Source organism: Capra hircus, chromosome 27 (genome assembly GCF_001704415.2).
Source record: "Capra hircus breed San Clemente chromosome 27, ASM170441v1, whole genome shotgun sequence".
Taxonomy (NCBI): domain Eukaryota; kingdom Metazoa; phylum Chordata; class Mammalia; order Artiodactyla; family Bovidae; genus Capra; species Capra hircus.
The window spans coordinates 39,708,301-39,734,985 of NC_030834.1; the positions used below are offsets into that span (position 1 = coordinate 39,708,301).

At 41.8% G+C, this 26,685-nt stretch overlaps 1 pseudogene; it reads right to left on the reverse strand.

Annotated features, from left to right (window-relative positions):
• LOC102170022 overlaps positions 1 to 23,637 on the reverse strand; it is a 49,392-nt pseudogene extending 25,755 nt beyond the window's left edge.

The following is a 26,685-nucleotide window of genomic DNA, read 5'->3' on the forward strand; positions in this document are numbered from 1 at the left end:
GTAAACATTATTTGTCAGGAATTCTCATAGTGTGATTGGGCCTGTAGACTGTCAGATGCAGTTCAGCATCACCAAGTCTCTGATGTTTAATGCTAAATAGCTGAGAAAAAGCTCACAGTGGTGTGCTTGATTGGCTGCTCAAAAGCCCATCACATTTTAGATTTAAAATAGTGGCAACAGTAACAACAACAACACTCAACTGTGCCTAACTGAGCCTCGTTTTGAAGAGCAGGCAATTGAAAAAATAAAGGCTGTTCTTTCCTGTCTCCCTCTTGGTTAAGTTCTGGATGCTATCCTGTTGCCATGGAAGCTCCTCTGAGAGAAGGGGTCCTTGCTCACTTCCCTGGGATGCACATCATCAGTGTCTGCTGGACATTACCCACATCCATCCCCATGACCACAGTGACTTCCTTAGTCATCAAACATAGGACTTTCCACTCCACTGGCCTAAAACATCAAGACCGTATTTCACAAAGAAGATCTCATTGACTCCCAATGCAGGTATCTCGCTGTTACTTTGTTCCTCCGTGAAGAAGAACTGAGGATTTGTGCAAACTTTTGCTGAAAGATCCCTCAGTGTAGATTGACTGAAAGATCTCTTCTTCACAATGTGCTCTGAGAATCTCCTGAAGTCGTCCTGTCCCAAATCAGGATCGTGGACAGGTAAGCAGTGAAAGCTGCAAAAATGCCAATATTAGTGCCCAAATAGGGAAAAGAAAAATCCTATGAGGAGAGCTGGGAGAACTGGAAATGGTTAAGAAGTCGGTGCCTGTTTGTCTCTTCTCTTGTTTCAGCTTATAGTCAGGAATGAAACAGGCAAATAGAATTTAAAATGTCAAGGGTCCATGAGGGGTCTCTTCCTTGTTCCATCAAGCAAAGCAAGGAAGATGCTCCTTTTTCCTTGTTATAAAATGCACATTCATTTTACAAAATACATAAAATATGGATAAGCAAAAAGACATGAAAAACCCCCAACACCCACCATGCAGAGATAATCTGTTAATATTTTAATTTAATGATAATGTCCGTTGGTTTGCTCTCACAATGAGAGTCCATACTACAGATTTTGTCAATATGGTTTTTCCCTTAAAAATGCCATTTGATAATTTTCAGGACAACATAATTTCAAATTAATAAATTTACTCCTTCAATTTGTAGTCTAATAAAAACAGGATTCTATTCTATGTATATATCATAACTTTCAACCAATACTTTATTATTGGACATTTCATATTTAATAGTACTTAAAATGCTGTCATGTAACATTATTTTCTATATATACATACAGTTCAGTTCAGTCGCTCAGTCATGTCTGACTCTTTGTGACCCCATGGACTGCAGCATGCCAGGCCTCCCTGTCCATCACCAACTCCTGGAGTTTACCCAAACTCATGTCCATCAAGTCGGTGATGCCATCCAACCGTCTCATCCTCTGTCGTCCCCTTTTCCAGCCTTCAATCTTTCCCAGCATCATGGTCTTTATCAATAAGTCAGTACTTTACATCAGGTGGCCAAATTATTGGAGTTTCAGCTTCAGCATCAGTCCTTCCAATGAATATTCAGGACTGATTTCCTTTAGGATTGACTGGTTGGATCTCCTTGCAGTCCAAGGGACTCTCCAGGGTCTTATCCAACACCATAGTTCAAAAGCTCAATTCTTTGGTGCTCAGCATTCTTTATAGTCCAACTCTCATATACATGCATGACTACTGGAAAAACCAAAGCTTTGACTAGACGTATCTTTGTTGACAGATTTATGTCTCTGCTTTTAATATGCTGTCTATGTTGGTTATAGCTTTTCTTCTAAGGAGCAAGCATTATTTAATTTCATGGTTGCAGTCACTATCTGCAGTGATTTTGGAGCCCAAAGTCTGTCACTGTTTTCATTATTTCCCCATCTATTGGCCAGGAAGTGATGGGACCGGATGCCGTGATATTTGTTTTCTGAATGTTGAGTTTAAGCCAGCTTTTACACTCTTCTCTCTCACTTTCATCAAGAGGTTCTTTAGTTCTTCATTTTCTGCCCTAAGGGTGGTGTCATCTGCATATTTGAGGTTATTGATAGTTTTCCTGGCAATCTTAATTCCAGCTTGTGCTTCATCCAGCCTGTCATTTTGCATGATGTACTCTGCATATAAGTGAAATAAGCATGGTGACAATATACAGCCTTGAGGTACTCCTTTCCCAATTTGGAACCAGTCTGTTCTATGTCCAGTTCTAACTCTTGCTTCTTGGCCTGCTTACAGAGGTCAAGAGGAAATAGAGGAAAACACATACATTATAGTTTCCTTAAAGAAATTCCTGTAAGTAAAAATTCTAGTTCATACGTTTTTGCCATTTTGTTATTTATGTATTTTGAAATGACTCTTGAAATTTTATTTTTATCAATACAGTTTGTTTCCGTTTTTATATCCTTCCTAATGGTGGGCATTGAAAATGTTTTTTTATACAAGAAATATATTTTATTTGACTAGTTCTTGAAGCTTGTTTTAATTTGTTTTCTAGTTTTCAAAACAAAAAGTGGCATTAAAAACTTATATTTCAGCAATGATCATTACAGTATAACTCAAGAGGGGTAAAACTTTGAAATGCAGCTTTAATTTTGTGCTAATATTCTCAGTATTGTTCCTTAGCCTAATTCTCCCTCACCCTTTTTTTGGGGGGTGTGGTGTATGTGTGGTGGGGAAGGAGTGCATCACTAGGACACACAAAATTCAATACTCTCAGATTCTGGAATAATCCTGTAAGTCCATCCACAGGGATGAAGCCTTATTGAATGATAAGCCTTTATTTTAAAGTTATTAGAATCCATGTTGTTTGCATCTCTTGCCAGTAATGTTTGCATTTTTAAGAGACAAACAGAGGGCTTAAGCAAATGAAACTTATCAAGAACAATTAAGTTTTAGGAAAGTGTCTATTCTCTAAAGCCTTATGATCGACAGTGTGTGTAGCTGCAGTTCCAGGTCCCAGCCAGGCCGACCCTCTCCTGATTTTGTTTACAGAGGGGTTGTCAGGACCTTGTGCTTGTGTGCACTGCTCAGTAGCTTCACTCATGTCCGACTCTTTGTGACCCCGCCGACTGTAGCCCACCAGGCTCCTGTGTCCATGGGATTTCCCCGGCAAGAATACTGGAGTGGATTGACGTATCCTCTTCCAGGGGATCTTTCCAACCCAGGAATCAAACCCACATCTCCTGAGTCTCTTGCCTTGGCAGGCGGGTTCTTTACCACTAGTTGCCACTTGGAGAAGGCAATGGCACCCCACTCCAGTCCTCTTGCCTGGAGAATCCCATGGATGGAGGAGCCTGGTGGGCTGCAGTCCATGGGGTTGCTAGGAGTCGGACACGACTGAGCAACTTCACTTTCACTTTTCCCTTTCATGCATTGGAGAGGGAAATGGCAGCCCACTCCAGTGTTCTTGCCTGGAGAGTCCCAGGGATGGGGGAGCGTGGTGGGCTGCCGTCTATGGGATCGCACAGAGTTGGGCACAACTGAAGCGACTTAGCAGCAGCAGCAGCAGCAGCCACTTGGGAAACTTGTGTCCAATCAAATAGTCTGAACAGCAGGGGGACGTAGGACAAGCCAAAAACGACAAAGCACCCACTCAGCCAGGAGTTTGAAAAATTATCCCCAGATTCCTCTCTCTCTCTCTCTCTCTCTCTCTCTCTCTCTCTCTCTCTCTCTCTCTCTCTCTCGGTTATTTGAAATACTTTGCTATCCCTCATCCAGCCATGGACCACATCTAAAATACCCTGCTCTAGAGATTGTCCTGTCTGTATTTGAATACCACCTGGAGGGCAGGAAGAATAACTCACTGAAGGAACATATTCTCTTGCAGAAAAAATTATTTCAAAAGTTGTATTGAGCTAAAACTACTTAATAGCATCCAATCATAAATGTAAAAGTTACATTAAAAATTAAATTACATCAGGCACTACTCTAGCTTAGGTTCTTTGCCTGTTCCATTTAAGTTGGTTCTGAATAGGGAGGGCCTATGATCCCATTTCATAGAAGGAGAACTGAGCCAGAGAAGGTTTGAAACTTTGTCCAAGGTTATTGCAGTTGGTGAATGACGACTCCCTTCAAGCCCAGGTAGTCAGACTCCAGAATCTGTGTTTTTAGACTGCGTATGCTATACTGCTTCTTTCATGCTTTAGGTGCTTCAGGGAGGGCTTTCCAGGTGGTGCTAGTGGTAAAGAACCCACTGGCCAGAGCCAGAGACATAAGAGACCCAGGTTTGATCCCTGGGTCGGGAAGATCCCCTGGAGGAGGGTGTCGCCACCCACTCCATTTTTCTGCCTGGAGAATCCCATTGACTGGGGCCTGGCAGTCTAGAGTCTACAGGGTCACAGAGTTGGACACGACTGATGTGACTTAGCACATACACACGCATGCTTCAGAGAGAGGCCTAATAGAAAGATCTTTTCCTTGGGAACTGATGATTGCAGTCTTCATTAAAGCCTGGGGCGTGGCACTGTCACCAGCGTGGGGACAGAGGATCGTCACAGATGAGCGAGGCAGAACTTCTGAATACGCGAAAAGAGTGTCAGACCTGATTCAGCCCTTGGCTTCCTGACTTGGGAGTTCTGAATGACATGGTTGATTCACTAGCTTCTGGAACTGTGTATCAAGGCTGCCTGATGAGCTTATAACCAGGGCAGATTATTAAATCATATGTCCTGGAGACATTGATTTTGCAGACCTCAGCCTGGGTCAGGAATCTGCATTCTTACCAAAGCTCCGTGGGTGAATCACACGGACTCTGGTTTGGAAACCACAGAATTTCCGAACTTGTTCTTTCTCAAATTATGGTTCCCAGAGAGCAGCATCAGCATCATCTGGCACTTGTTAGAAGTATGAATTCTTTGTCCCCCGCCTGGACTTAAGGATTGTGGAAACCTGTTTTAACAGACCCTGCAGGTGACCCAAATGCTTGTGAAAGTTTGAGAACCTCTGCCCTAACTTAACTTTACATCAAATCCTCAGGAAACACACAGCGTTAGTCTAGACAGCAACTCCTTGGAGAATAATATCAGTGCTCAAACAACGTTCAACATAATCTTGTATTACAGCTTTTTCTGATTTTCTTTTTTAAATCCTGCTTCAATATTTGTTCCCTCTGTGCAAAAAGGAAACCAGGTTGCATATATTTCTCCAGGGTAAAAGTGAAGAGAAAAGAAAACCTGCTTTCCTAGAGGATGGAAAAAATCAGTAGAGCTGTTTCTGAATCATCCTTGAATTATTCAGTCCTTATGGACAGAAGTTATCCTTTTGGTAAAAATTCTTTTTTTATTTATTACTAAAATTAAACAACACTTGCAGTATCAGGCACCATTTATCATTCTTTTTCTCTAAGCCGAAGTATTATAAACTCTTCACAAATACTAATTAGTCTCCTTTCCATTTTGGGGAGGTTGAGGTCAAGGATGTAGCCTTCATTGTACGTGGGATAAAATGAAGGCAGGTGAACAATTGTCTCCCAATTTGTATTCACTTGCCAACAATTCAATAACAGTGCTCTTTCCATTTTTAGCTGTCTGTATAGTAACACAGATTTGACTTTCAGTTACTAATTTCTTATATTTTTGAAAGCATTCATTTGTAATTAACCTTTGGACACATTTTAGTGTGTCATTTGGGCTTATAGCTCATAATAGGTTGTACCTAAGAATAAAATACTGTTTTGTGCAGTAATTTAAAATAAATGACTTATTTGAAAATGACTTATCAATTGTCAGTGACCTTTTATCACGTATCATATAATCAGCTTGTGCTTTTTAACAAACAAAAGGCCCTTCTAATCATCCAATGAAAAATCAAAGATGCCAGCATTCTAATAGTCAGAAATTTTAAGTGCTTTCCCTAAATATATCCTTGTTATCTAGTTTTTGGTACTATTAATGTACAGTGCTACACTGAAAACTTAATTCATGTTAATAAATCTACATACGATTATACATCCTCAGCTATTAACAGATATATAAATAAGTTGGTGGATAAATAATAGATAGGTGATTGATAAATTGACCAATAGGTGGTGGATAGAGCTAAACTTGGAGAAGGCAGTGGCACCCCACTCCAGTACTCTTGCCTGGAAAATCCCAGAGGAGCCTGGAAGGCTGCAGTCCATGGGGTCGCTAAGGGTCGGACACGACTGAGCGACTTCCCTTTCACTTTTCACTTTCATGCATTGGAGAAGGAAATGGCAACCCACTCCAGTGTTCTTGCCTGGAGAATCCCAGGGACAGGGGAGCCTGGTGGGCTGCCGTCTCTGGGGTCGCACAGAGTCGGACACGACTGAAGCGACTTAGCAGCAGCAGCAGCAGAGCTAAGCTGACCGTTTCAACAATGTTTATTGGGCGTAGAGTACGTGTGTGTTGGTGTGTGCGTGTGTGTAAAAATTTCAGGTCAACCACTAATTAGATCTGCATTTCTGGGCGCTAATGCTAAGTTCAAGTCAAGGTGCTTAATTTGTTTGGACTTAACCCACTCTCCACACTGGCAAGGTTTCTCTGGGATTTTCGGGCAATTTCCTGAGTTGTGTCAAGTCCGCTTGCATCCATTTTGGTTTCTGCTGGTTTTGATTTTTCAAAAACTGTCTTATCATGGAGGCTCTTCCTTTTTAAAAAATTAATTTATTTTTAATCTGAGGACAATTGCTTTACAATATCGTGTCGGTTCCTGCCATACAACCATGAGTCAGCCGTGGGCGTGCACACGACCCCCATCTTGACCCGCACCCCGACCCCGTGCTGTCGCACAGCGCTGGGGTTTGGGCTCCCTGCGTCACACGGCAAGCTCCCCTGGCTGGCTGCTTTGCATGCCGTCATGTGTCTGTTTCCATGCTGCTCTCTCAATCCATCCCACCCTCCTCTTCCCCGGGTATGTCCACAAATCTGTTCTCTATATCTGTGTCTCTGTCACTGAGAAACTCCTCTCTGCATGGATTCATGTGATTGACTTTTATTCAGCACCCATTATTGACCATCCACTGTGCGAAGTGCTGAGCATTAAGAGATCCAGAGAGATCAAGCTGTGGTTTGTTCAGTTCAGTTCAGTCGCTCAGTTGTGTCCGACTTTTTGTGACCCCATGAATCGCAGCACACCAGGCCTCCCTGTCCATTACCAACTCCCGGAGTTCACTCAGATTCATGTTCATCGAGTCAGTGATGCCATCCAGCCATCTCATCCTCTGTTGTCCCCTTCTTCTCCTGCCCCCAATCCCTCCCAGCATCAAAGTCGTTTCCAATGAGTCATCTCTTCGCATGAGGTGGCCAGAGTACTGGAGTTTCAGCTTCAGCATCATTCCTTCCAAAGAAATCCTAGGGCTGCTCTCCTTCAGAATGGACTGGTTGGATCTCCTTGCAGTCCAAGGGACTCTCAAGAGTCTTCTCCCAACACCACAGTTCAAAAGCATCAATTCTTTGGCACTCAGCCTTCTTCACAGTCCAACTCTCACATCTATACATGACCACTGGAAAAACCATAGCCTTGACTAGATGGACCTTAGTCGGCAAAGTAACGTCTCTGCTTTTGAATATACTATCTAGGTTGGTCATAATTTTCTTCCAAGGAGTAAATGTCTTTTAATTTCCTGGCTGCAGTCACCACCTGCAGTGATTTTGGAGCCCAAAAAACTAAAGTCTGCCACTGTTTCCACTGTTTCCCCATCTATTTCCCATGAAGTAATGGGACCGAATGCCATGATCTTCATTTTCTGAATGTTGAGCTTTAAGCTAACTTTTTCACTGTCCTCTTTCACTTTCATCAAGAGGCTTTTGAGTTGCTCTTCACTTTCTGCCATGAGGGTGGTGTCATCTGCATATCTGAGGTTATTGATATTTCTCCCAGCAATCTTGATTCCAGCTTGTGCTTCTTCCAGCCCAGCGTTTCTCATGATGTACTCTGCATATAAGTTAAATAAGCAGGGTGACAATATGCAGCCTTGATGTACTCCTTTTCCTATTTGCAACCAGTCTGTTGTTCCATGTCCAGTTCTAGCTGTTGCTTCCTGACCTGCATACAGATTTCTCAAGAGGCAGGTCAGGTGGTCTGGTATTCCCATCTCTCTCAGAATTTTCCACATTTTAACCACCATCAAAAATCAAGCCCACAGACTGAATTTCTTTTCCATAGTTCATCCTTTCTTGCTCATGACTATCCACGTTAGTGATGTGGCATTAATGTGCGTCGTTGCTTAGGAGCCAGGCTGCACTGCCCCGCCCCTCAGTTCTGTGGCCTTGGACTTCCCACATACTGTCTCATGTAAAATGAGGATGATAGCAGTAGCTACTCCACAGGTTGTCTTAGGGGTTTGCAGAACTAATGCATCCAGCACTCTCGCCGAAAGCTCCGGGAGGGTTTTGTGAACATGGCTATTCCGTGAGGAAGCCACGTGCGTGACATGTGCGTGGAGGACCAGGCTGCCGGCTGCACTGAGCGCCCCCAGCTGGGGGCCACTGAAAGGGGCAGAGCTTCCTGCTCGCCGCTCAGGCTCCTTTAAAGCATCCTTTAAAGTACTCTGCCGCCTTGCTTCCCCAGAGGAGGTCCCCCCGGTCTTCCTTCTAGAATGCACATTTGTTTTGTGTTGTTTTTGGAGAAGTGCTGGTGGATTTACACTGATTCTGGGAGGCTGGTTTGGGCAGGGTTGGGGGAGCAGATTTTTCCTAGGGAAAGTGTTAGTCGCTGAGTTGGGTCTGACTCTCTGCCACCCCATGGGCTGTAACTGCCCCCAGGTTCCTCTGTCCATGAAATTTTTCTCCAGGCAAGAATACTGGAGTGGTTTCCACTTCCTCCTCCAGGGGATCTTTGGGACACAGGGATGAAACCCAGGTCTCCTGATTGCAGGCGGATTCTTTCCCATCTGAGCCAGCAGGGGAGCCCCCTCCCTGAACTTTTTTTTTCCCCAGCAAGCAGATAAAAGGCGGCACAAATCCTGGTCCCTTTACATCACATGGTAAAATTCTCTAAAAAGAGAGAGTCACCATCCTTAAAGTCCACGTATTTCTATTCCCTCTGTTTCATAAATGATTTCCAAACTATGCTTTGCCAGTCGTGCTGAAAGAGCCGAGCTCCTTGCACTGACATTGAAGCGGTTCTAAGGTATGCCCAGACCAGCATCTCCTTTCATGCATCGCAGGAAGCTCCATTTTAACTCCTGAGGAGTCCATCTTCACTGGCTCAAACTGTGAGGAAAAAGGATTGCTGGGCCCGGCCCTTGCTGGGGAGATAGCTCCCACAGGTGGCCGGGAAGCCTGGGGAAGGCAGAGCGCATTTGTCTCAGGATGCAGTGAATCTGAATTTCAAAATGAAAACACGTTAAGGCAAACTGGGAGGAGGGAGTTGTATTTGGCTTTAGTCGTAAGCCCAGAGTGAAGGCTCCTGAGCAAGTCCATCCTTCCCCGGCTTCTCCCTGCGAGGGCCCCTGCCTGGGCTTCCCTGGCCGGTGTGGTGGGTGTCCCCGCAGCCCTTCACACACTCTGCACTCCCAGCGAGGGCCGTGGGAAGGGAGCTGTCAGCCCTGTGAACACGGATGCCCCGCCGCAGAAATTAATTAACAAGTAGGCTGTTGTAGCCACGCATTCCGGGAAGCAAACTCACTCAGGAGGACAGTGCAGATAGTGGAGTGCAGCTTATTACACCGGCGGCCCGAGGCAGAGTCTCCTCTTAGCCAAGGACCCCGACCAGTTTTTGTGTAAACCTTTTATACCCTAAGTGTACTTGCTCAAACCCCTCTCCCCAAATTCCTTGGAACTAGTCTGCACAAGGTAAAAGAGAGATACGATCAAAGTTAACCCATGATTCAAGCGTGGTAAGCCTAGATAGCTAAACAGTGGACATTTATCAATAGGCCTGTGGTCATACCCCGATAAGCATAATGGGATTTACGACTTTGTTCTGTTACAGAGATAATTAGCATATTCTTTTAGGGGAGAGAGAGTCTAGGTAGAAGCCCTGGGGCTCTTCCATCTGGGGGTCTGGTTTTCCATTGGTGTGTTGTTTCCATAGATACTGGGCGTAGAGCCCCAAGTCCAGGGCCCAGCCCAACATGGAGCCCTGCTTTCAAGATGGAGCCTGTTCTGTCTGTTTCGTCCCTCAGGCGAGCATGCCTTGCTCCCCGCAGAGTCATCCTTGCTGGCTTGGTTCAAACTGTCTCCCCTTTGCACCAGGCTGCACACTCGTTTTGGAAAACTATGGTCCATGTAGGCAAGACTGCGGGGGCAAACGTGGACTTCCCGAACCTGCAGCTTTCTGACGCCTCCTCTGTGTTAGAAGAACATGAAAGTTAGACTGTTCTCTTTCCCCCTTTCTGAGAGAAGAACAACGTTTGAGTGGCTCATCCTTTTTGACTGTGGTTCCATAGGGGCTTTTATCTGGGCTTTCATTGACTCGTAGCTCATTTCTTCCTGCCTGATGAAGGATGGGGGAGCGGTGAAAGGTTTCTGCAGCATCCCTGGTGGGAGGTCGTTAGAAACGCCTTCACCGGTTAGGATACGCCATTCCCTAAGCCCCACCTCCTGTCCTCACGGCCTAACCGTCCTAAATACTTCTCCCTCTCATCTCACTGGGTCTGGGTGACCCCCACAGACAGGGGGCAGGCGACATGGTAGCTGAGCAGGTCTGGAACCAAAGTTTGGAGTCTCAAAAACTTGTTCAAGGTCATACAGCTGATGAGGAAACCTCCATGACTCCTAAATGCTTTCGTGTACACTGTGCTCTAAAACATCTTTTGTTTTGTTTCTGCCTGAAAGTTTTTTTGTTGAAGTGTAAGACACCCTTTCCCTGAGTTGATCCTGCCCACCTCCATCGTCGCTTTCCATTTGGTCTTGTCTCCTTGAGATTTGCCTTTCTGGCTGTTCTCTCTAAATTGATGATCTGCAGTTTGTATGGCATCTGAGTCCTTTGATTGCATTCCCTCTTCCCCAACTCCAAGAACTTTCTCTTGTGGAATGTCTCATATTCTAGCCAGAGGGGTTAATTAGGAACTATTGATATTTTCATTTTAAATATTTAATCATGTATAATGATATATCTGTCTAACCACACGGAGTGGAAATCACTCTGGTAAAAGGTTTGGTCTCCTGTGGCACTCCAGATTCCTTATCATCAGAGTTTTTTTATTGCTTTACTGTGTTGAACATACCCTGTGTATACATACCTGCTGATACAGGTCATTCAATTGTGTACGTTAAACTTACATGGTGTTAACTGCCATTTATATCTCAATAAAGCTAGAAAAATATTAACAGAGGAAAAAGAGGTTTTTAAAATATTGTGAATAAACCAAAGATCTACATCACAGAGTCTGAAGTTTCCAAGGAATTTGAGATGATGGCTATATAAATTTCATTCTGCATTTGGTTTGGTTTTCTTTGTAATGTAAAATGAACTCCTTTCTGTGGAGCCAGCCTTGCCTGCATCTTTTCTCCATAGCATCCTCTCCTTTCTTCTTCCTTGGCTTGGCTTGTCATCATGCCAACCCTCTCTCTGTTGATGTCTTCACCTCTGCCTCCCATCTTCCTCTGTGTGTGGTCCACCCTCCGGCAGCACCAGTATGATATAGAATGGAAGATTAATTATTTAAGGACTGTTTATCACAGGATACCCTGGGAGCTTGCAATTCACATCCGTACTTTTACTATCCCAGTTTTTACCTATGTCAACGCCCTTTCTTTTACGCTGCTGACCTCTGAGAGATCTTTCTTAAGGCTGGTCTGTTTATCAGTTTTATCTGTTAGGAGCCTGGCTGAACATCCCCTTGTGGCGGAGTGAGTGGCAACCTCATCCGCCTTGTATTACCCGGAGGACAGAGCTGGTGTTCTGTTTATCTCTGTGTTCTCAGAATCCACTGTGGCTTTGTTTGCTCAGTAAGAATTATTGAACTGAATCCTTACTGAGGTATTACTTTTCTCATGCATGTTTGAATTTTAATGGGAAACTTGAAGGGAAAAGGAGAAACAAAGAGGAACAGGAAGGAAAAAGGCAGAAAGGAGAGAAAGATGTTAGCTTAAGGACTGATGCACTATGGTTTTAAGGAATTAATGGTAGAATTTATATCAGGGGATGTTTTAGGGAGGGCACTTGTCTTTCTAAAAGATTGTATTGATGTAGCTGTGTTTGCTGTAATTGCTTGAAACCTAAATTCTCTCTCTTTTAAACAGAAGTTGGTGAATTCTTATGGATGTTCATCAGTGATGCATAGTAAGATGAAATCTCTCATATTCTAGGGAAGGAGGGAATAGCATTGCTCTTGGCCTATCTCAGAAATCTCAGAGGCCCCTGTGATATCAGCGAGGTGTGTGAGGACCACTAATAGATTCATGCGTTATGTAATTTTCGCCTTAAGAGATTCAGTACAAATGAATGTTTTTGAAACAGAATTTGAATATTAGCTCCAATTTAAAGTTCCTGTATAATCTTGGGAAGGTCTGATAACAGTTCTGTTTCAGTTTTCTAATCTGCAAATTAGAATGAGGCAGCATAGGTCAAGTGTTCTGGATTCTTAAGGCATTGCACTTTCTAGATGCATTACTAAAAAAGGGTTTTATGTACAAAATCTTAATGCATTGAGAATTATTTGTTGAACCCTTATTCTAAGCATTGCCTGGAATCCAGAAATCAATCAGGCATGGATCTTGCCCTGAGGGAGACTTATGTACCAAGGAAGATTTTGTTTTTAATGTAGATAAGTACTGGTAACTAAGAGTGTATCCCATTTTAATTAGCAAGTTTAGTTGTTGTTTAGTCGATAAGTTGTGTCTGACCCTTTGCAACATCATGGACTGTAGCCGACCAGTCTCCTCTGTCCATGGGATACTCCAGGCAAGAATACTGGAGTGGGTTGCCATTTCCTTCTACAGAGGATCTTCCTGATCCAGGGATCGAACCCATGTCTCCTGAATCTCCTATATTGGCAGGTGGATTTTTTACCACTGAGCCACCTGGGAAGCCAAGAAAGTTTAGGGGAGGTGATATAAGGGCAACGAGAAAAAAAGATTTTCCATGGAATTGCAGAGTTCTTCTGAAATGCTTTTGAGAGGGTACTGAAAGATGGGTGGAATTTGAGCATGGCAAGTTGGCGGGAGAAAGGGGTATAATGAGAGAGAAACAGCATAAGCAAGATTTGAAGATGGGAAAGTGTGGAGTTTGTGAATATGTTAAGCATGGACCACAGTCCTGGGCTTCACGGGGGATGGTACAGAGTGAGAGGAGCCCTGGGTGAGTGTTCATAGTGGAACTAAATTTAAGATCCCCCATTAGAAGATTAATCAGACCACAGGAAAGGAAATGTGCTAGTGATTGAAAAAGTGTAGGTGAGTCATTAGAATGCCCTAATGAATTAAAGGCATTGTGAAAAGATGGGAGAAAATGGGTGAGTAGATTACTGAATAAATGACAGTGTCACTGACTTATGATAAATGAGTGATCATGTAAATTAACAGGATTTGTCATACAAATATTCTAGACCTATAAAAGTTTTCCTGCCCTTTGAAAAAATGTGTGTATATACACACACACTTCTCACTTGTGTGGAAGAAGTCCCTGATATAACAAGCCAGTTTGAGTTCATAATGCGGCAAATCCATGCATGAGAATTTGGGGTACTCAGCAAAAATGGTGAATTATTAGAAGAACTAAGCAAAAGAAACCACTTTTTAATGAAAACCTTGGGGAGTTGTCCTCAGAATTGTGCACTGATTTTGGTTTGAAGCAGTGCCATCATTTTTGGGTTTTTATTCGATTCTTTATTAAAATGTGTTTACAAGTACATTTCCCATTTTAAATGCCTGTGCATCCCCTAAATTATTCTTTTTCCCTTGGAAGATAGTGTACTCCCAGCTGAAATTCTTCTGAAACTGACAACTAGAAGACTGTAGACCTGGATCTAGTAATAGCTGAAGTTTCCAAACTTCATATTAGATGAATTTTCAGTGTTTTGTCTAGGTCTACTTTTTATTTTTCTTTTCTTGCACTGTTACACCGGTCAGATTATTTCAGTGCCCCCTCTAATGTATAATGAACTAGCATGCAAATCTATAAATGTTGCTCTTTGATTGGACAATAACTATTTGATAAGAATGAGAGAAATGAGGAATAAATGAGGAATAAAGCTGCTCTCCTAGGTGACACTGATCCCTAATTGTTACTTTGCTGAAAAGGGAGGCCAATGGGATTCTCAAGATGAAGATCAACTCTGTTTCCGTCTCCGTGCTCGTGTCTTCACAGTCCTAGCTCAGAAATGTATTCAGTCTTGTTTCATTTTCTTTAATTTGACACATTGGATTTAAAATCCTTTTAAACAGAATATGATGAAAATAGAGCACATGTATAGTGGGAAACAGGGCAATATATGATTTAAATGTTAATAATATATATTTTTAAGGATGGATAAGGATAGTGGTACATTTCTGTCAAATGCTGGTTCTTGATGAAAAGTAAAGTTAAAATGAGGAGACCACCAGAGAGTCTCAAAGACTCTTGTAGATATTTCCAAGAATGTTCATGTTCCCTGACATTGTTCTCATATTAAAAAAAAAATAAAATTAGAAGTCTACTGTGAAAAAATAATTTCTATAAAGTAGAACGTTTCCCCCAATTAAAAACAATTAGCCAGTTATGTACCATTCCAATTTTTTCATGTATATTTATAAGTAACTCAGGATTTGATTCATATAGATCAATTTCTATTGCTATTGCCAATTCTAATATTCTGTCAACCTATGTAACTGTTTTTTAAGCCAATTTGGATCATAGCATAGTGAAAAGGAAGTGAAAGTATCGACAGTGTTAGTTAGTCAATTGTGTCTGACCCTTTGTGACCCCCTGGACTGAGGCCCACCAGGCTTCTCTGTCCATGGGATTCTCCAGGCAAGAATACTGGATTGGTTAGCTATTTCCTTCTCCAGGGGATCTTCCCGACCCAGGGATTGAACCTGGGTCTCTGGCATTGCAGCCAGATTCTTCACCATTTGAACCACTGAGGAAGCCCCTATTGGTAAAGCCCCTATGAGGAAACCCCTAGCAGTAAAGTAAATCCAAGTGGGCCAAGGCATGCGCAGAGCAAAAAGAAGCTTTGTATAAAACGGATTAACACAAAACACTCAAACTTGAATATATGTGGTGTAATTTCACTTATATGTTCAATTGGAAATATTTTAGTAGGAAATAACCAGAGATCATAAAAAATGATCCTTAAATTATCATGCCTATGATTATTTGACCTGTAAACTCATTTTGTAATGTTTGATGTACATCATTCTTTATCCACATACACACCCTACCTTATTCTTTTTAGCAGCTGCATAAAGTACCATGATATTGCTAAACTTCCCAGGCAGCACAGTGGTAAATAATCTGCCTGCCAGTACTGGAGATCCAGGAGCCACGGGATCGATCCCTGGGTTGGGAAGACTTCCCGGAGGGCATGGCAACCCACTCCAGAATTCTTGCCTGGAGAATCCCATAGACAGAGGGGCCTGGCAGGGCTACAGTCCGTGGGGTCGCAAAGAGTCAGACAGGACTGAACATGCATTGACTATGCACTGTGATATTGCTGAACCATATTTTAGCCATTGTTTTATTGAGAAAACTTAGATTTCCCAGTGCTACTATGATGAACGGCATTCAATGTAATTCATGCACATGTTTATTTTTCCACATGGCATTACTTAGGGTGAATTTTGATGAGTGCTACCAAAAAAATAATCCCTACTGCAGCAAGTAACACTCTTTGTATTTGGTATGAGAGGGGTATTGTCTTGATGTCAGTAATGTAAAGCCTTTTAATGTTTGTTGAATTCACCAAACATCTCAGTAAAAATTGATTTTATTGTTATATTAATCTGTGATTCCTTCTGTCATGTTCAATGGGCATGATTCTCTTTCTGAGAAATGCGTGTTCATTTGTTTTGCCAATTTTTTCTTTCCATGTTAATTTTTTAAATTGATTTTTAGAGGTATTTTCTATGTTGTGATTTTAAGAATGCTAAGAATTTGCCTGGCATGTAAGATATTTTAGTATTGGCAGTTTTTTTTGGCCCTGTTGCTTGTCTTTGAATTTGTTTATATCATTTATAACTTCATAAAAGTGTCTTGACTATGAACAAGATTATCCAAGTTTAGGAAAAAGCATGAGCTGAGGCTTGATGATAGAATGACCATGCAATTTCTACTATTATAGGAAGAATGGAAAAATAAACCAATATGGCAGATACAAATAAAAACATTTGGTCCCTTATTCCAAAAGTAGTATATATAAAATAAATAAAAACCCCAGCATTGTCAACATTTTAGATCTGTTTTACTTGCCTGGACACATATAAGCAAAAATATTAACTGTATTCAAAATGCTAATTTGGCCTTTAAAATCTGACTGTATTAATTAGGATGAATTAGAGCAACCTTGTCTGTCAGACTTGCCATTTAATATGTATGACAATTAGATTTAAACCCAGTTGACTGATGAAAACATTAGCACACAGTACAATGGTTTGAAACAAATACTCTTCCAGCTTTGTGCTCAGGATCTTGACTGTTGCTGCATGCCTTACAGAATTGTTTCCATACGCTAATCATACTCATATGTTAGCAGTTACCGTTGAAATACATAGTAGAGTTCTTTTCACATCGTATACTCTGAGAGGACGTCTCGGATGGGTGAAATGAACATTTAGGCTATGTATTTTTTCACTGGGCTTCCCAGATGGTGCTAATGATAAAGACTCTGCTTGCTAAAGTAGGAGACACAAGGGACATGGGTTTGATCCCTGGGTCCCTGGGTCAAGAAAATCCCCTGGAGGAGGGCGTGACAGCCCACTCCAGTATACTTGCCTGGAGAATCCCATGGACAGAGGAGCCTGGTGGCTATAGTACATGGGGTCACAGAGTTGGATATGACTGGGCACACATTCATTCATTAGGTGATTTATGTTATGGCTTATAGTCTAGGAATTTTTCTTCATCTATATAATATGCTATAGAATCCTAGAACTGAACATGACAGGAGGTTTACCTTATCTTTTTTTTTTTTAAAATCACCAGTGATAAGGCAACAAATCCCTTCCTATAAAGGACAGAAATCAGGTGGGAGGAAAAGACATACACACAATGAGGTGTCCTGGTTGCCCCCAAGAGACGTCTTGAAATGTCAGGGTCCGACTGTCGACTCTTTGCCTTCTAAGTGTAGAAGCTCAGTCTTTCCTAGTCTCTTCAGAGCTCCCCAGATAGATAAAATAAGATAGCTGGAAAATTGCTGTGCTTTTTGGGATCTCCTGACAGTTTGGAATATTACATGGTAAGCTAAATTCCATGTGAAATTAGGATTACTATGTGAGTATCAGAGTAAAGATATTTAGCTGAAATAGCGTGAAAGCAAATGCTTGTAATTCTGACACCTTGGCATTCCTCAGTTCACTTCAGTTCAGTTCAGTCGCTCAGTCATGTCCGACTCTTTGTGACCCCATGAATTGCAGCACACCAGGCCTCCCTGTTCATCACCAACTCCCAGAGTTCACTCAGACTCACGTCCATCGAGTCGGTGATGCCATCCAGCCATCTCATCCTCTGTCGTCCCCTTCTCCTCCTGCACCCAATCCCTCCCAGCATCAGAGTCTTTTCCAATGAGTCAACACTTCGCATGAGGTGGCCAAAGTACCGGAGTTTCAGCTTCAGCATCATTCCTTCCAAAGAAATCCCAGGGTTCATCTCCTTCAGAATGGACTGGTTGGATTTCCTTGCAGTCCAAGGGACTCTCAAGAGTCTTCTCCAACACCACAGTTCAAAAGCATCAATTCTTCAGCGCTCAGCTTTCTTCACAGTCCAACTCTCACATCCATACTTGACGACAGGAAAAACCATAGCCTTGACTAGATGGACCTTTGTTGGCAAAGTAATGTCTCTGCTTTTGAATATGCTATCTAGGTTGGTCATAACTTTTCTTCCAAGGAGTAAGCGTCTTTTAATTTCATGGCTGCAGTCACCATCTGCAGTGATTCTGGAGCCCCCCAAAATAAAGTCTGACACTGTTTCCACTGTTTCCCCACCTATTTCCCATGAAGTGATGGGACCAGATGCCATGATCTTCGTTTTCTGAATGTTGAGCTTTAGGCCAATTTTTTCACTCTCCACTTTCACTTTCATCAAGAGTCTTTTTTGTTCTTCTTTACTTTCTACCATAAGGGTGGTGTCATCTGCATATCTGAGGTTGTTGATATTTCTTCTGGCAATCTTGATTCCAGCTTGCGCTTCTTCCAGCCCAGCGTTTCTCATGATGTACTCTGCATATAAGTTAAATAAGCAGGGTGACAATATACAGCCTTGACGGACTCCTTTTCCTATTTGGAACCAGTCTATTGTTCCATGTCCAGTTCTAACTGTTCCTTCCTGACCTGCATATAGGTTTCTCAAGAGGCAGGTCAGGTGGTCTGGTATTCCCATCTCTTTCAGAATTTTCCACAGTTTCTTGTGATCCACACAGTCAAAGGTTTTGGCATAGTCAGTAAAGCAGAAATAGATGTTTTTCTGGAATTCTATTGCTTTTTCGATGATCCAGTGGATGCTGGCAATTTGATCTCTGGTTCCTCTGCCTTCTCTAAAACCAGCTTGACCATCTGGAAGTTCACAGTTCATATATTGTTGAAGCCTGGCTTGGAGAATTTTGAGCATTACTTTGCTAGCATGTGAGATGAGTGCAATTTAAGGGACTAGACCTGATAGATAGAGTGCCTGATGAACTATGGACTTAGGTTAGTGACGTTGTACAAGAGACAGGGATCAAGACCATCCCCATGGAAAAGAAATGTGAAAAAGCAAAATGGTTATTTGAGGAGGCCTTACAAATAGCTGTGAAAAGAAGAGTAGCAATAAGCAAAGGAGTAAAGGACAGATATAAGCATCTGAATGCAGAGTTCCAAAGAATAGCAAGAAGAGAAAAAAGCCTTCCTCAGCGATGAATACAAATAAATAGAGAAAAACAACAGAATGGGAAAGACTAGAGATCTCGTCAGGAAAATTAGAGATACCAAGGGAATATTTCATGCAAAGATGGGCTCAATAAAGGACAGAAATGGTCTGGACCTAACAGAAGCAGAAGATATTAAGAAGAGGTGGTAAGAATACACAGAAGAACTGTACAAAAAAGATCTTCATGACCCAGATAATCACGATGGTGTGATCACTCACCTGGAGCCAGACATCCTGGAATGTGAAGTCAAGTGGGCCTTAGAAAGCATCACTACAAACAAAGCTAGTGGAGGTGATGGAATTCCAGTGGAACTATTTCAAATTCTGAAAGATGATGCTGTGAAAGTGCTGCACTCAATATGCCAGCAAATTTGGAAAAGTCAGCAGTGGTCACAGGACTGGAAAAGGTCCGTTTTCATTCCAATCCCAAAGAAAGGCAATGCCAAAGAAGGCTCAAACTACCACACAATTGGTGTTCCTGCTGTTCACTAAAGAAACACCAGGCAGGGTCCACAGCCCCAGCTACCTTAGATCTGCTCAGCACAGGTGGGAAGTGTATGGTTCTCACTGCTCCAGATTCTGAAGAATATACTCTTACTACAGTGACTCCATCTCACCCTTAGGGATTAGGGTTCCGAAATCTGCTGTGGGTAAATAAATTGAGGAAAAAAATGTTTTCCTTTTTAAATGGGGCTCAGAGGAAAGTATATCACAATCAAATGTAGTAAGACCCTAATATTAAAAGATAATAATAATAATGAAATAAAGCAAAGGAACAGCATTTCTTCACGTTAACCTTGTAAGATTAGGAACTCTGCCATTAATTATGTCTAGGGCAGAGAGCCAGTGGGAATTTGCTGCATGATGCACTGAACTCGTACCTGATTCTCTGTGACAACCTAGAAGGGTGGGACGGGGTGGGAGGTGGGAGGGAGAGTCAGGAGGGTGGGGACTTATGTATATCTATGGCTGATTCATGTTGATGTATGGCAGAAACCACTACAATATCATAAAATAATTATCTTCCAATTAAAAATAAAATGCAATTAAAAAACTATGTCTAGGGCATAAGGAGACATTTCCACTGTGGTATAGAAACTATTACCTAAAAGAACCTTGCCACACTTTCTAGCTTTTGACAAGTTGTCAGTAATTTTGTTTTTTTATTTGTACGTGGATGAACAATAATTATCTACCTCAGAGATTAATTATGAGTTTCAAGTGAAATGCTTCATAGAAGCACAGAGAAGTTCTCAGTAAAAGTTAGCTATTATTAATAGCTAATTATTATTGTCTTATTATTTTTTAAAAAACTTATTGATGTCATCTTTATTCTTTAATATGGACCATGGGCACATACAGGAAAGCTCCTTGTAGAGTAAGAAATTCCCTCTTTGAAAAGTCTCTGCAGTTGTGTGTCATTAAATTCTGTACAAATTTGAATTGTAACCTTAATTTTTCTGGCCTTCTTCTTCCATGTTGTTAGTTGAATGTCTTTGAAGTCAGCTCCAATGGATACAAACCCAGTCCTTTGGTTTGTCATGTAGGGGGAACACTTCTTTTCAATTACATCTGTTTTCCAGTTTTCAACTTGAATTAAGTCCTGCCAAAAATCACTGCATATGGTGATTGCAGCCATGAAATTAAAAGACGCTTGCTCCTTAGAAGGAAAGTTATGACCAACCTAGACAGCATATTAAAAAGCAGAGATATTACTTTGCCAACAAAGGTCTGTCTAGTCAAGGCTATGGTTTTTCCAGTGGTCATGCATGGATGTGAGGGTTGGACTGTGAAGAAAGCTGAGCGCCAAAGAATTGATGCTTTTGAACTGTGGTGTTGGAGAAGACTCTTGAGAGTCCCTTGGACTGCAAGGAGATCCAACCAGTCCATCCTAAAGGAGATGAGTCCTGGGTGTTCATTGGAAGGCCTGATGTTGAAGCTGAAGCTCCAATACTTTGGCCACCTGATGCGAGGAGTTGACTCATTAGAAAAGACCCTGATGCTGGGAAAGACTGAGGGCAGGAGGAGAAGGGGACGACAGAAGATGAGATGGCTGGATGGCATCACCGGCTCGACGCACATGAGTTTGGGTGAACTCCGGGAGTTGGTGATGGACAGGGAGGCCTGGCGTGCACGGGGTTGAGTCAGAGAGGACTGAGGGACTGGACTGAACTGAACTGAAGGCGCTGATTGCGTTTCTACAGCCTCATTCTGGACAGTGTCCCTCACAGCCCGTCTCTTCCGCGGAGTGTAGGTGGCACGTTTAGCAGCGGATCGCCTCTGTGTTTGTAAGGTGCCTCTCTGCTTGAGTCCAGCCGTGTTCTTTGCTTTGGTTTCATGTGTATGAAGACACAGCCACGCAGTTACCTCCATTTCTCCATCTTCCATCAACTCTGATCCGGGAGCACTTCACAGGATCAGAGCTTCTCTGACTAGGGTCTTCTCTTTTTTCCGGAAAAGCCAGGATTTTTCTCCTAGGCTATTGCAACATGGTTCCTTCTTGATGTATCTTTACTTGTGGAATGCCTTTCTGCTGGTCTTCAGGTCACTTGTCATAGAGCTGCTCTGTAAGTAGTTGTGGTTTGGGTATGCCCCTGGTCGGGGGGAAGCCCAGCCTTTCTGCTCTTGTGGGAGCTTTCTTCTCTGTAGGTCTAGAAATGCTGGCACTTTGTTTTTCCTATACTGAGATCACTGTGCAAACTGAAAAAGGGTTTTGTTGTCTTTTTTTTTGGTCTTTTGCTTCATCCTAATCTAAGATGGTAATGAGTCTCATCTAGATGAGACTTGAGTCTTGACTCTCATAATCCTATTGGCCAGGGCTGCTGGAGCATCCTATGAGGATTCTGTAGCTGGATGTGGATACAGTGGGGAATAGTATGGCCTTTGGTAAGTCACCAAGATAACAGCTTATACTCTCTATATGGTAACTCATATCATGACTATTTTCGTTTCTGCCAGAAAAATTTTTTGACTCTAAGATAATCTTTTGAGACAGTCTACCATGTGTTGATTTTACAGTTCAGTTTTCATAGTTTTGAAGATATTACTTCTAGTCCTTAAAAAATATTTATCAATTAATTAATGTATGTGAAAGTATTTTATAAGCTACAAAGTATAGTTAAAGAGCTATGACAATAATTGTATTTATTGAATCTCTTCACAAAGAACAGATGTGTACCATGATTATTCTAGTTGTCATCTGTAGGTGTATATTCTATTTTCATGTACATAGACAGTTTAAAGTTAGACTGTCTTTTTTTTAAAATTGTACTTTATTTTACTTTACAATACTGTATTGGTTTTGCCATATGTCAACATGAATCTGCCACGGGTGTACATGAGTTCCCAATCCTGAACCCCTCTCCTACCTCCCTCCAGAAAATCTATGCTAGACTATCATAGACTGTCCTTTACAGAGTTATTCCCACTGTATCATTATAACTGACAAATTTTGATTGTCAGAAAGCATTTTGGTATTTGAAAGCTTTAAATCTTTGTGAATAAGCAATATGAACAAAACTAAATAAAAGTTTGTTTACTAAGGGCTCTAACACCCTTCCTAACAGGGAAGGGTGGCTTAGATGGTAAAGCATCTGCCTGCAATGCAGGAGACATGGGTTCAATCCCTGGGTCGGGAAGATCCCATGGAGAAGAAAATGGTAACCCACTCCAGTACTCTTGCCTGAAAAACTCCATGGACTATCTGCTGAGGAGCCTGGTAGCTGTCAGTCCATGGAGTTGCAAAGAGTCGGACACGACTGAGTGACTTTCACTTCACTTCACTAACACCCTGAAGTAGCGCTATAGCTGTCTGAGATATTTGCTTCATTCAAAATTGTGTTTAGGTGGATAGACAGGTAGATGGTGTGGAACTTCTATTCCTTTTTGCCTTGTGACAATTTTTTTAGAAAACACACAATTCATATGTTTTGTATTATTTTGTAATATCTCATATAATAAATCTGAATTGATATTATTATTCTTACTTGAGAATACACATTTGAATAAAGAGTTTGATTTTAGATAGATAGTCTTACTGAGGCTATGTCTGCTTCATTAAGAACTCATTTCTCAATATAATTCTAAGAAATAAAATGGCCCAGCTCTACTGTCAGAGTACATAGAAAGTACTCTTACTTAGCTGCTCCTGAATTATTTTACCTCATGGCAGGAATCTGTAAACTAGTTTTGAGTTTAAAATGCAAGCCTTTCTCAAAGCCTTCTGCCACATTGTGTAAAACTACCAATTAATAAGATCGACTTTCCCCGTGGATCATAAATCACTACCAGATTGACAATGGATTTTATTCACCTTTGTAGCTTCTGTGCTCCTTAGAGTAAATTAAGCTGAGTTTATCTATCAAAGCCTTTGATCCTGGAGAAAATTCATCCTGCTTATCTCAGTACACTTTGCCTTTTTTGGAAAATTCATCTTCTTTGCATGTTCTTCTGTAGCTTAGAAAAGGCCCTACCTTAAACCCCAAGATCTGGGTTCGCGCCTCACTCTTCCCGGAGGCAGAGGCTAGAATGGTGATGGGAACGTGGGGTCTCCGTGGCGCCCTCTGGAGATTTCTGTCTATATCACTTACCTGGACACTGCCACGTCGTCCTGGGTATCTGGAACTGACGCGTTATGACTTTCTCCTTCCGAGTAATCTTTCATAGGAAATTTTGTCATGAGTGTCTCTCTTTTTTCTAAACATCTCAATGACATTTTTTGTTGTGTTTGTCTTGCAGTACCTTCGAACAGTGAATACACAGCAGAAATCAAACATACGAATGACTCTTCTCCTAAATATAATTGTAGAAACTGTGTGTATGTTCTTTCAAAAAACCATAGTGTGTCTGGGCAAAGACCAATCCATTGCAAGTACAGTGCCAGCTCTCGATGAAGATGCTGCTGTGAGAGCATTTTAGTCTGGGGGCATGAGCATTGGTGGGGCTCACGGCAGGACTCTCTAAGGCATGGTGCATGTCTACAGTGTCAGACTGTCGCCGGTGCCTGCCACACGGCCAGTAGGACTGTATGTCTAAGATAAACATGCGTGTGTACACGGATGTGTGCACGCGCACACACACTATTCAGTCAATATCATGACTTTTTATTGAGATAATTTGTTAGAGCCTTTAAGAAACATGGCAAAATTGAGGGAAAGGCAAAGAGATTTCCCATATATCCTCTCTCCCCACACACGCACAGCCTCCCCGCTTCCCAGCATCCTTCAACTGATGATCAGTTGTAGTTCATGAACCTCCATTGACACATCGTCATCACCCCAAGTCTCTAGTTTACCTTAGGGTTCACTCTTGATGTGTTTGGACAAATATACAGTAACATATATCCGCCATTCCTATGTCTTACAGCATAGACTCACTGCCTTAAAAACCCTCTGTGTTCTGCCTGTTTATCCCTCCCCAATCCCAGCCACTGTGTTAAGTCCATGATTTAATAAGGGAAGTTTACTGGGGAAAAAGCGTATGGACCAGAAGGAAGTAGCCAGAGCTATGAGAAATGAGCTCTGCTTATAGGAATTAGAAAAACCATGATGAAATAAATAATATTTGATTTGGACCATTGAGAAAAAGAGAATTATTCCAGGTACTAAAAGCTGGGGCATTCTAGATTGGATACACATGTAGAATTTTAAAGTGGCACACTATGCCCAGGGAAGTGTGAAACACTTGGTGTAGTTTTACTCAAGAGAAGAGATAGTGAGGGGTCAGGATGGGAAGGTGATTTAGGGCCGCGTTGCTGTGGATCTTGTGCCCCATGTGAAGGGACTGGGATTTTATTCTGTTGGCAGTGAAGAGGCGGTGAGAGGCTTTAAGGATGTGGGATGGCAAAATTAATTGTGGGTTTTAGAGTGACGATTTTATGGGAAAACTGAAGGATTCAGAGGAATGGGAAGAAACCAAACACAGATGATCAGATAGAAATTATTATAAGGGAAGAGAAATGTTGTGCAAGAGACAAGGTCACTCCCACTGTGTTAATTATTATTTATAAATATCTTCACGGATTAAAAATAAAAGCATGGTATACAGTGGACACAATATTGAGTATTTAATGGTGGGTTTTCATCTTAACTTCCTCCATATTTCTCTGTTCTTCACATGCACTCCACAAATAGTTACAGAAAGTATTTATGAGACAAGATGGCTTTAGACATAAAAAAAAATGCAAGCAAAACAAAACCAAAACCATCTAGAACTTTGGGATATACTCTGACATGATTGAAGGAAAAATTATTTATAGTCTGGTTTCATCCCTTACTGTCTTTGTGATTGTGAATAAATCATAAGCCCTTATTATAATGATTGAGATAATAAACTATAAACTCTATTTCTTTATGGAAAACTTTAGGATAGCTCTCTTTTTTTCCCCCATCACTGGTGCCTTCAGGTTGGATGCAATACCTGGGACTAAGGTGAGGTCTTGTAGAAAGTAAGAAAAATGGGATCATTTAGGTGTAACTTAATATAATCAGTTTAGGGGCTTGTGGTCCATTTCACTTCTCTAGGTTAGGAGAGCAGAGAAATACTTGAGCCTGATGAAAGGTTTGTGTCTATAAAGAAAGTACATTTTCCTGAAGTACCCCAATTGAACATATTCTTGAGAAAATAAGACCAAAGTTATGGTAAGAAGTAAAGTTCCCTGGTGGCTCAGATGGTAAAGAATCCGCCTACAGTGCAGGAGACCTGGGTTCAATCCCTGGGTCATGAAGATCTCCTGGAGAAGGGAATGGCTACCCATTCCAGTATTCTTGTTGGAGAATTCCATGGACAGAGGAGTCTGGCAGACTGCAGTCCATGGGGTTCCAGAGAGTCGGAAGTGTCCTATAACTGAGTGCCTATAACACTTTCACCTTGAAAGTATGATTTAGGTCTTGTGAAGAACTAATGGGAGATCCTCTCAAATGCCCTATGTTTCAGTCCTGCTAACATTTGGATTATCATAACTCGAAGCCCCTCTACTTGTTAAGTTTAATGAATCAGTTCTTGGATTGCATGTCTTCTCAGCCTGTTGGAGGCAACATCGGAGCCTAATGTGTTTATCTTTGATTCTTCAAGGTAGTAAGGAACAAGTATCCTTGTTCACGCTTTATTAATCATATGCTCAGTGCATGCTCAGTCACATCTGACTCTTTGCAACCCCATAGACTGTAGCCCGCCCCCCCCCCCAGGGATTCTCCAGCAAGAATACTGGAGTGGGTTGCCATTCCCTTCTCCAGGGGGTCTTCCTGACCCAGGGATCAAAACTGCATCTCCTGTGTCTCCTGAATTGGCAGGTGGATTCTTTACCACTCTGCCCCCTTGAGGCCCTATTAATTATATACTGAGTTATTAAGTAATGGTTTCCTTAATTATATACCGAGTCATTAACTAATGGTTTCCACTTTTCAGAAACTCTGAAAAGAAGCAATTCTTTAAATAAATTAGTAATGACCTTTTTTTCTCCACTCTCAATGGAGCCAACTAGTTGCACTGACTTGTTTAAGAGGTCCCGCAGAACTGGGTGGGTTTGCATGCCTTTTGGTCTCCTAGAGCCCACACAGATGAAGACATTGGGTAAATTCCATGAGAGATAAGATCATCTCTCTGAGTAAAAGAAGTAGTCTGGTCTGAAAAGATCATTTGTAAAGTGCTAAAGTCAGGCTGAGGTTTAACACCAATGAGTTCTTTTAAGTTGGTGAATAAATCCATTGCCAGGACTGGAAAGAACTGG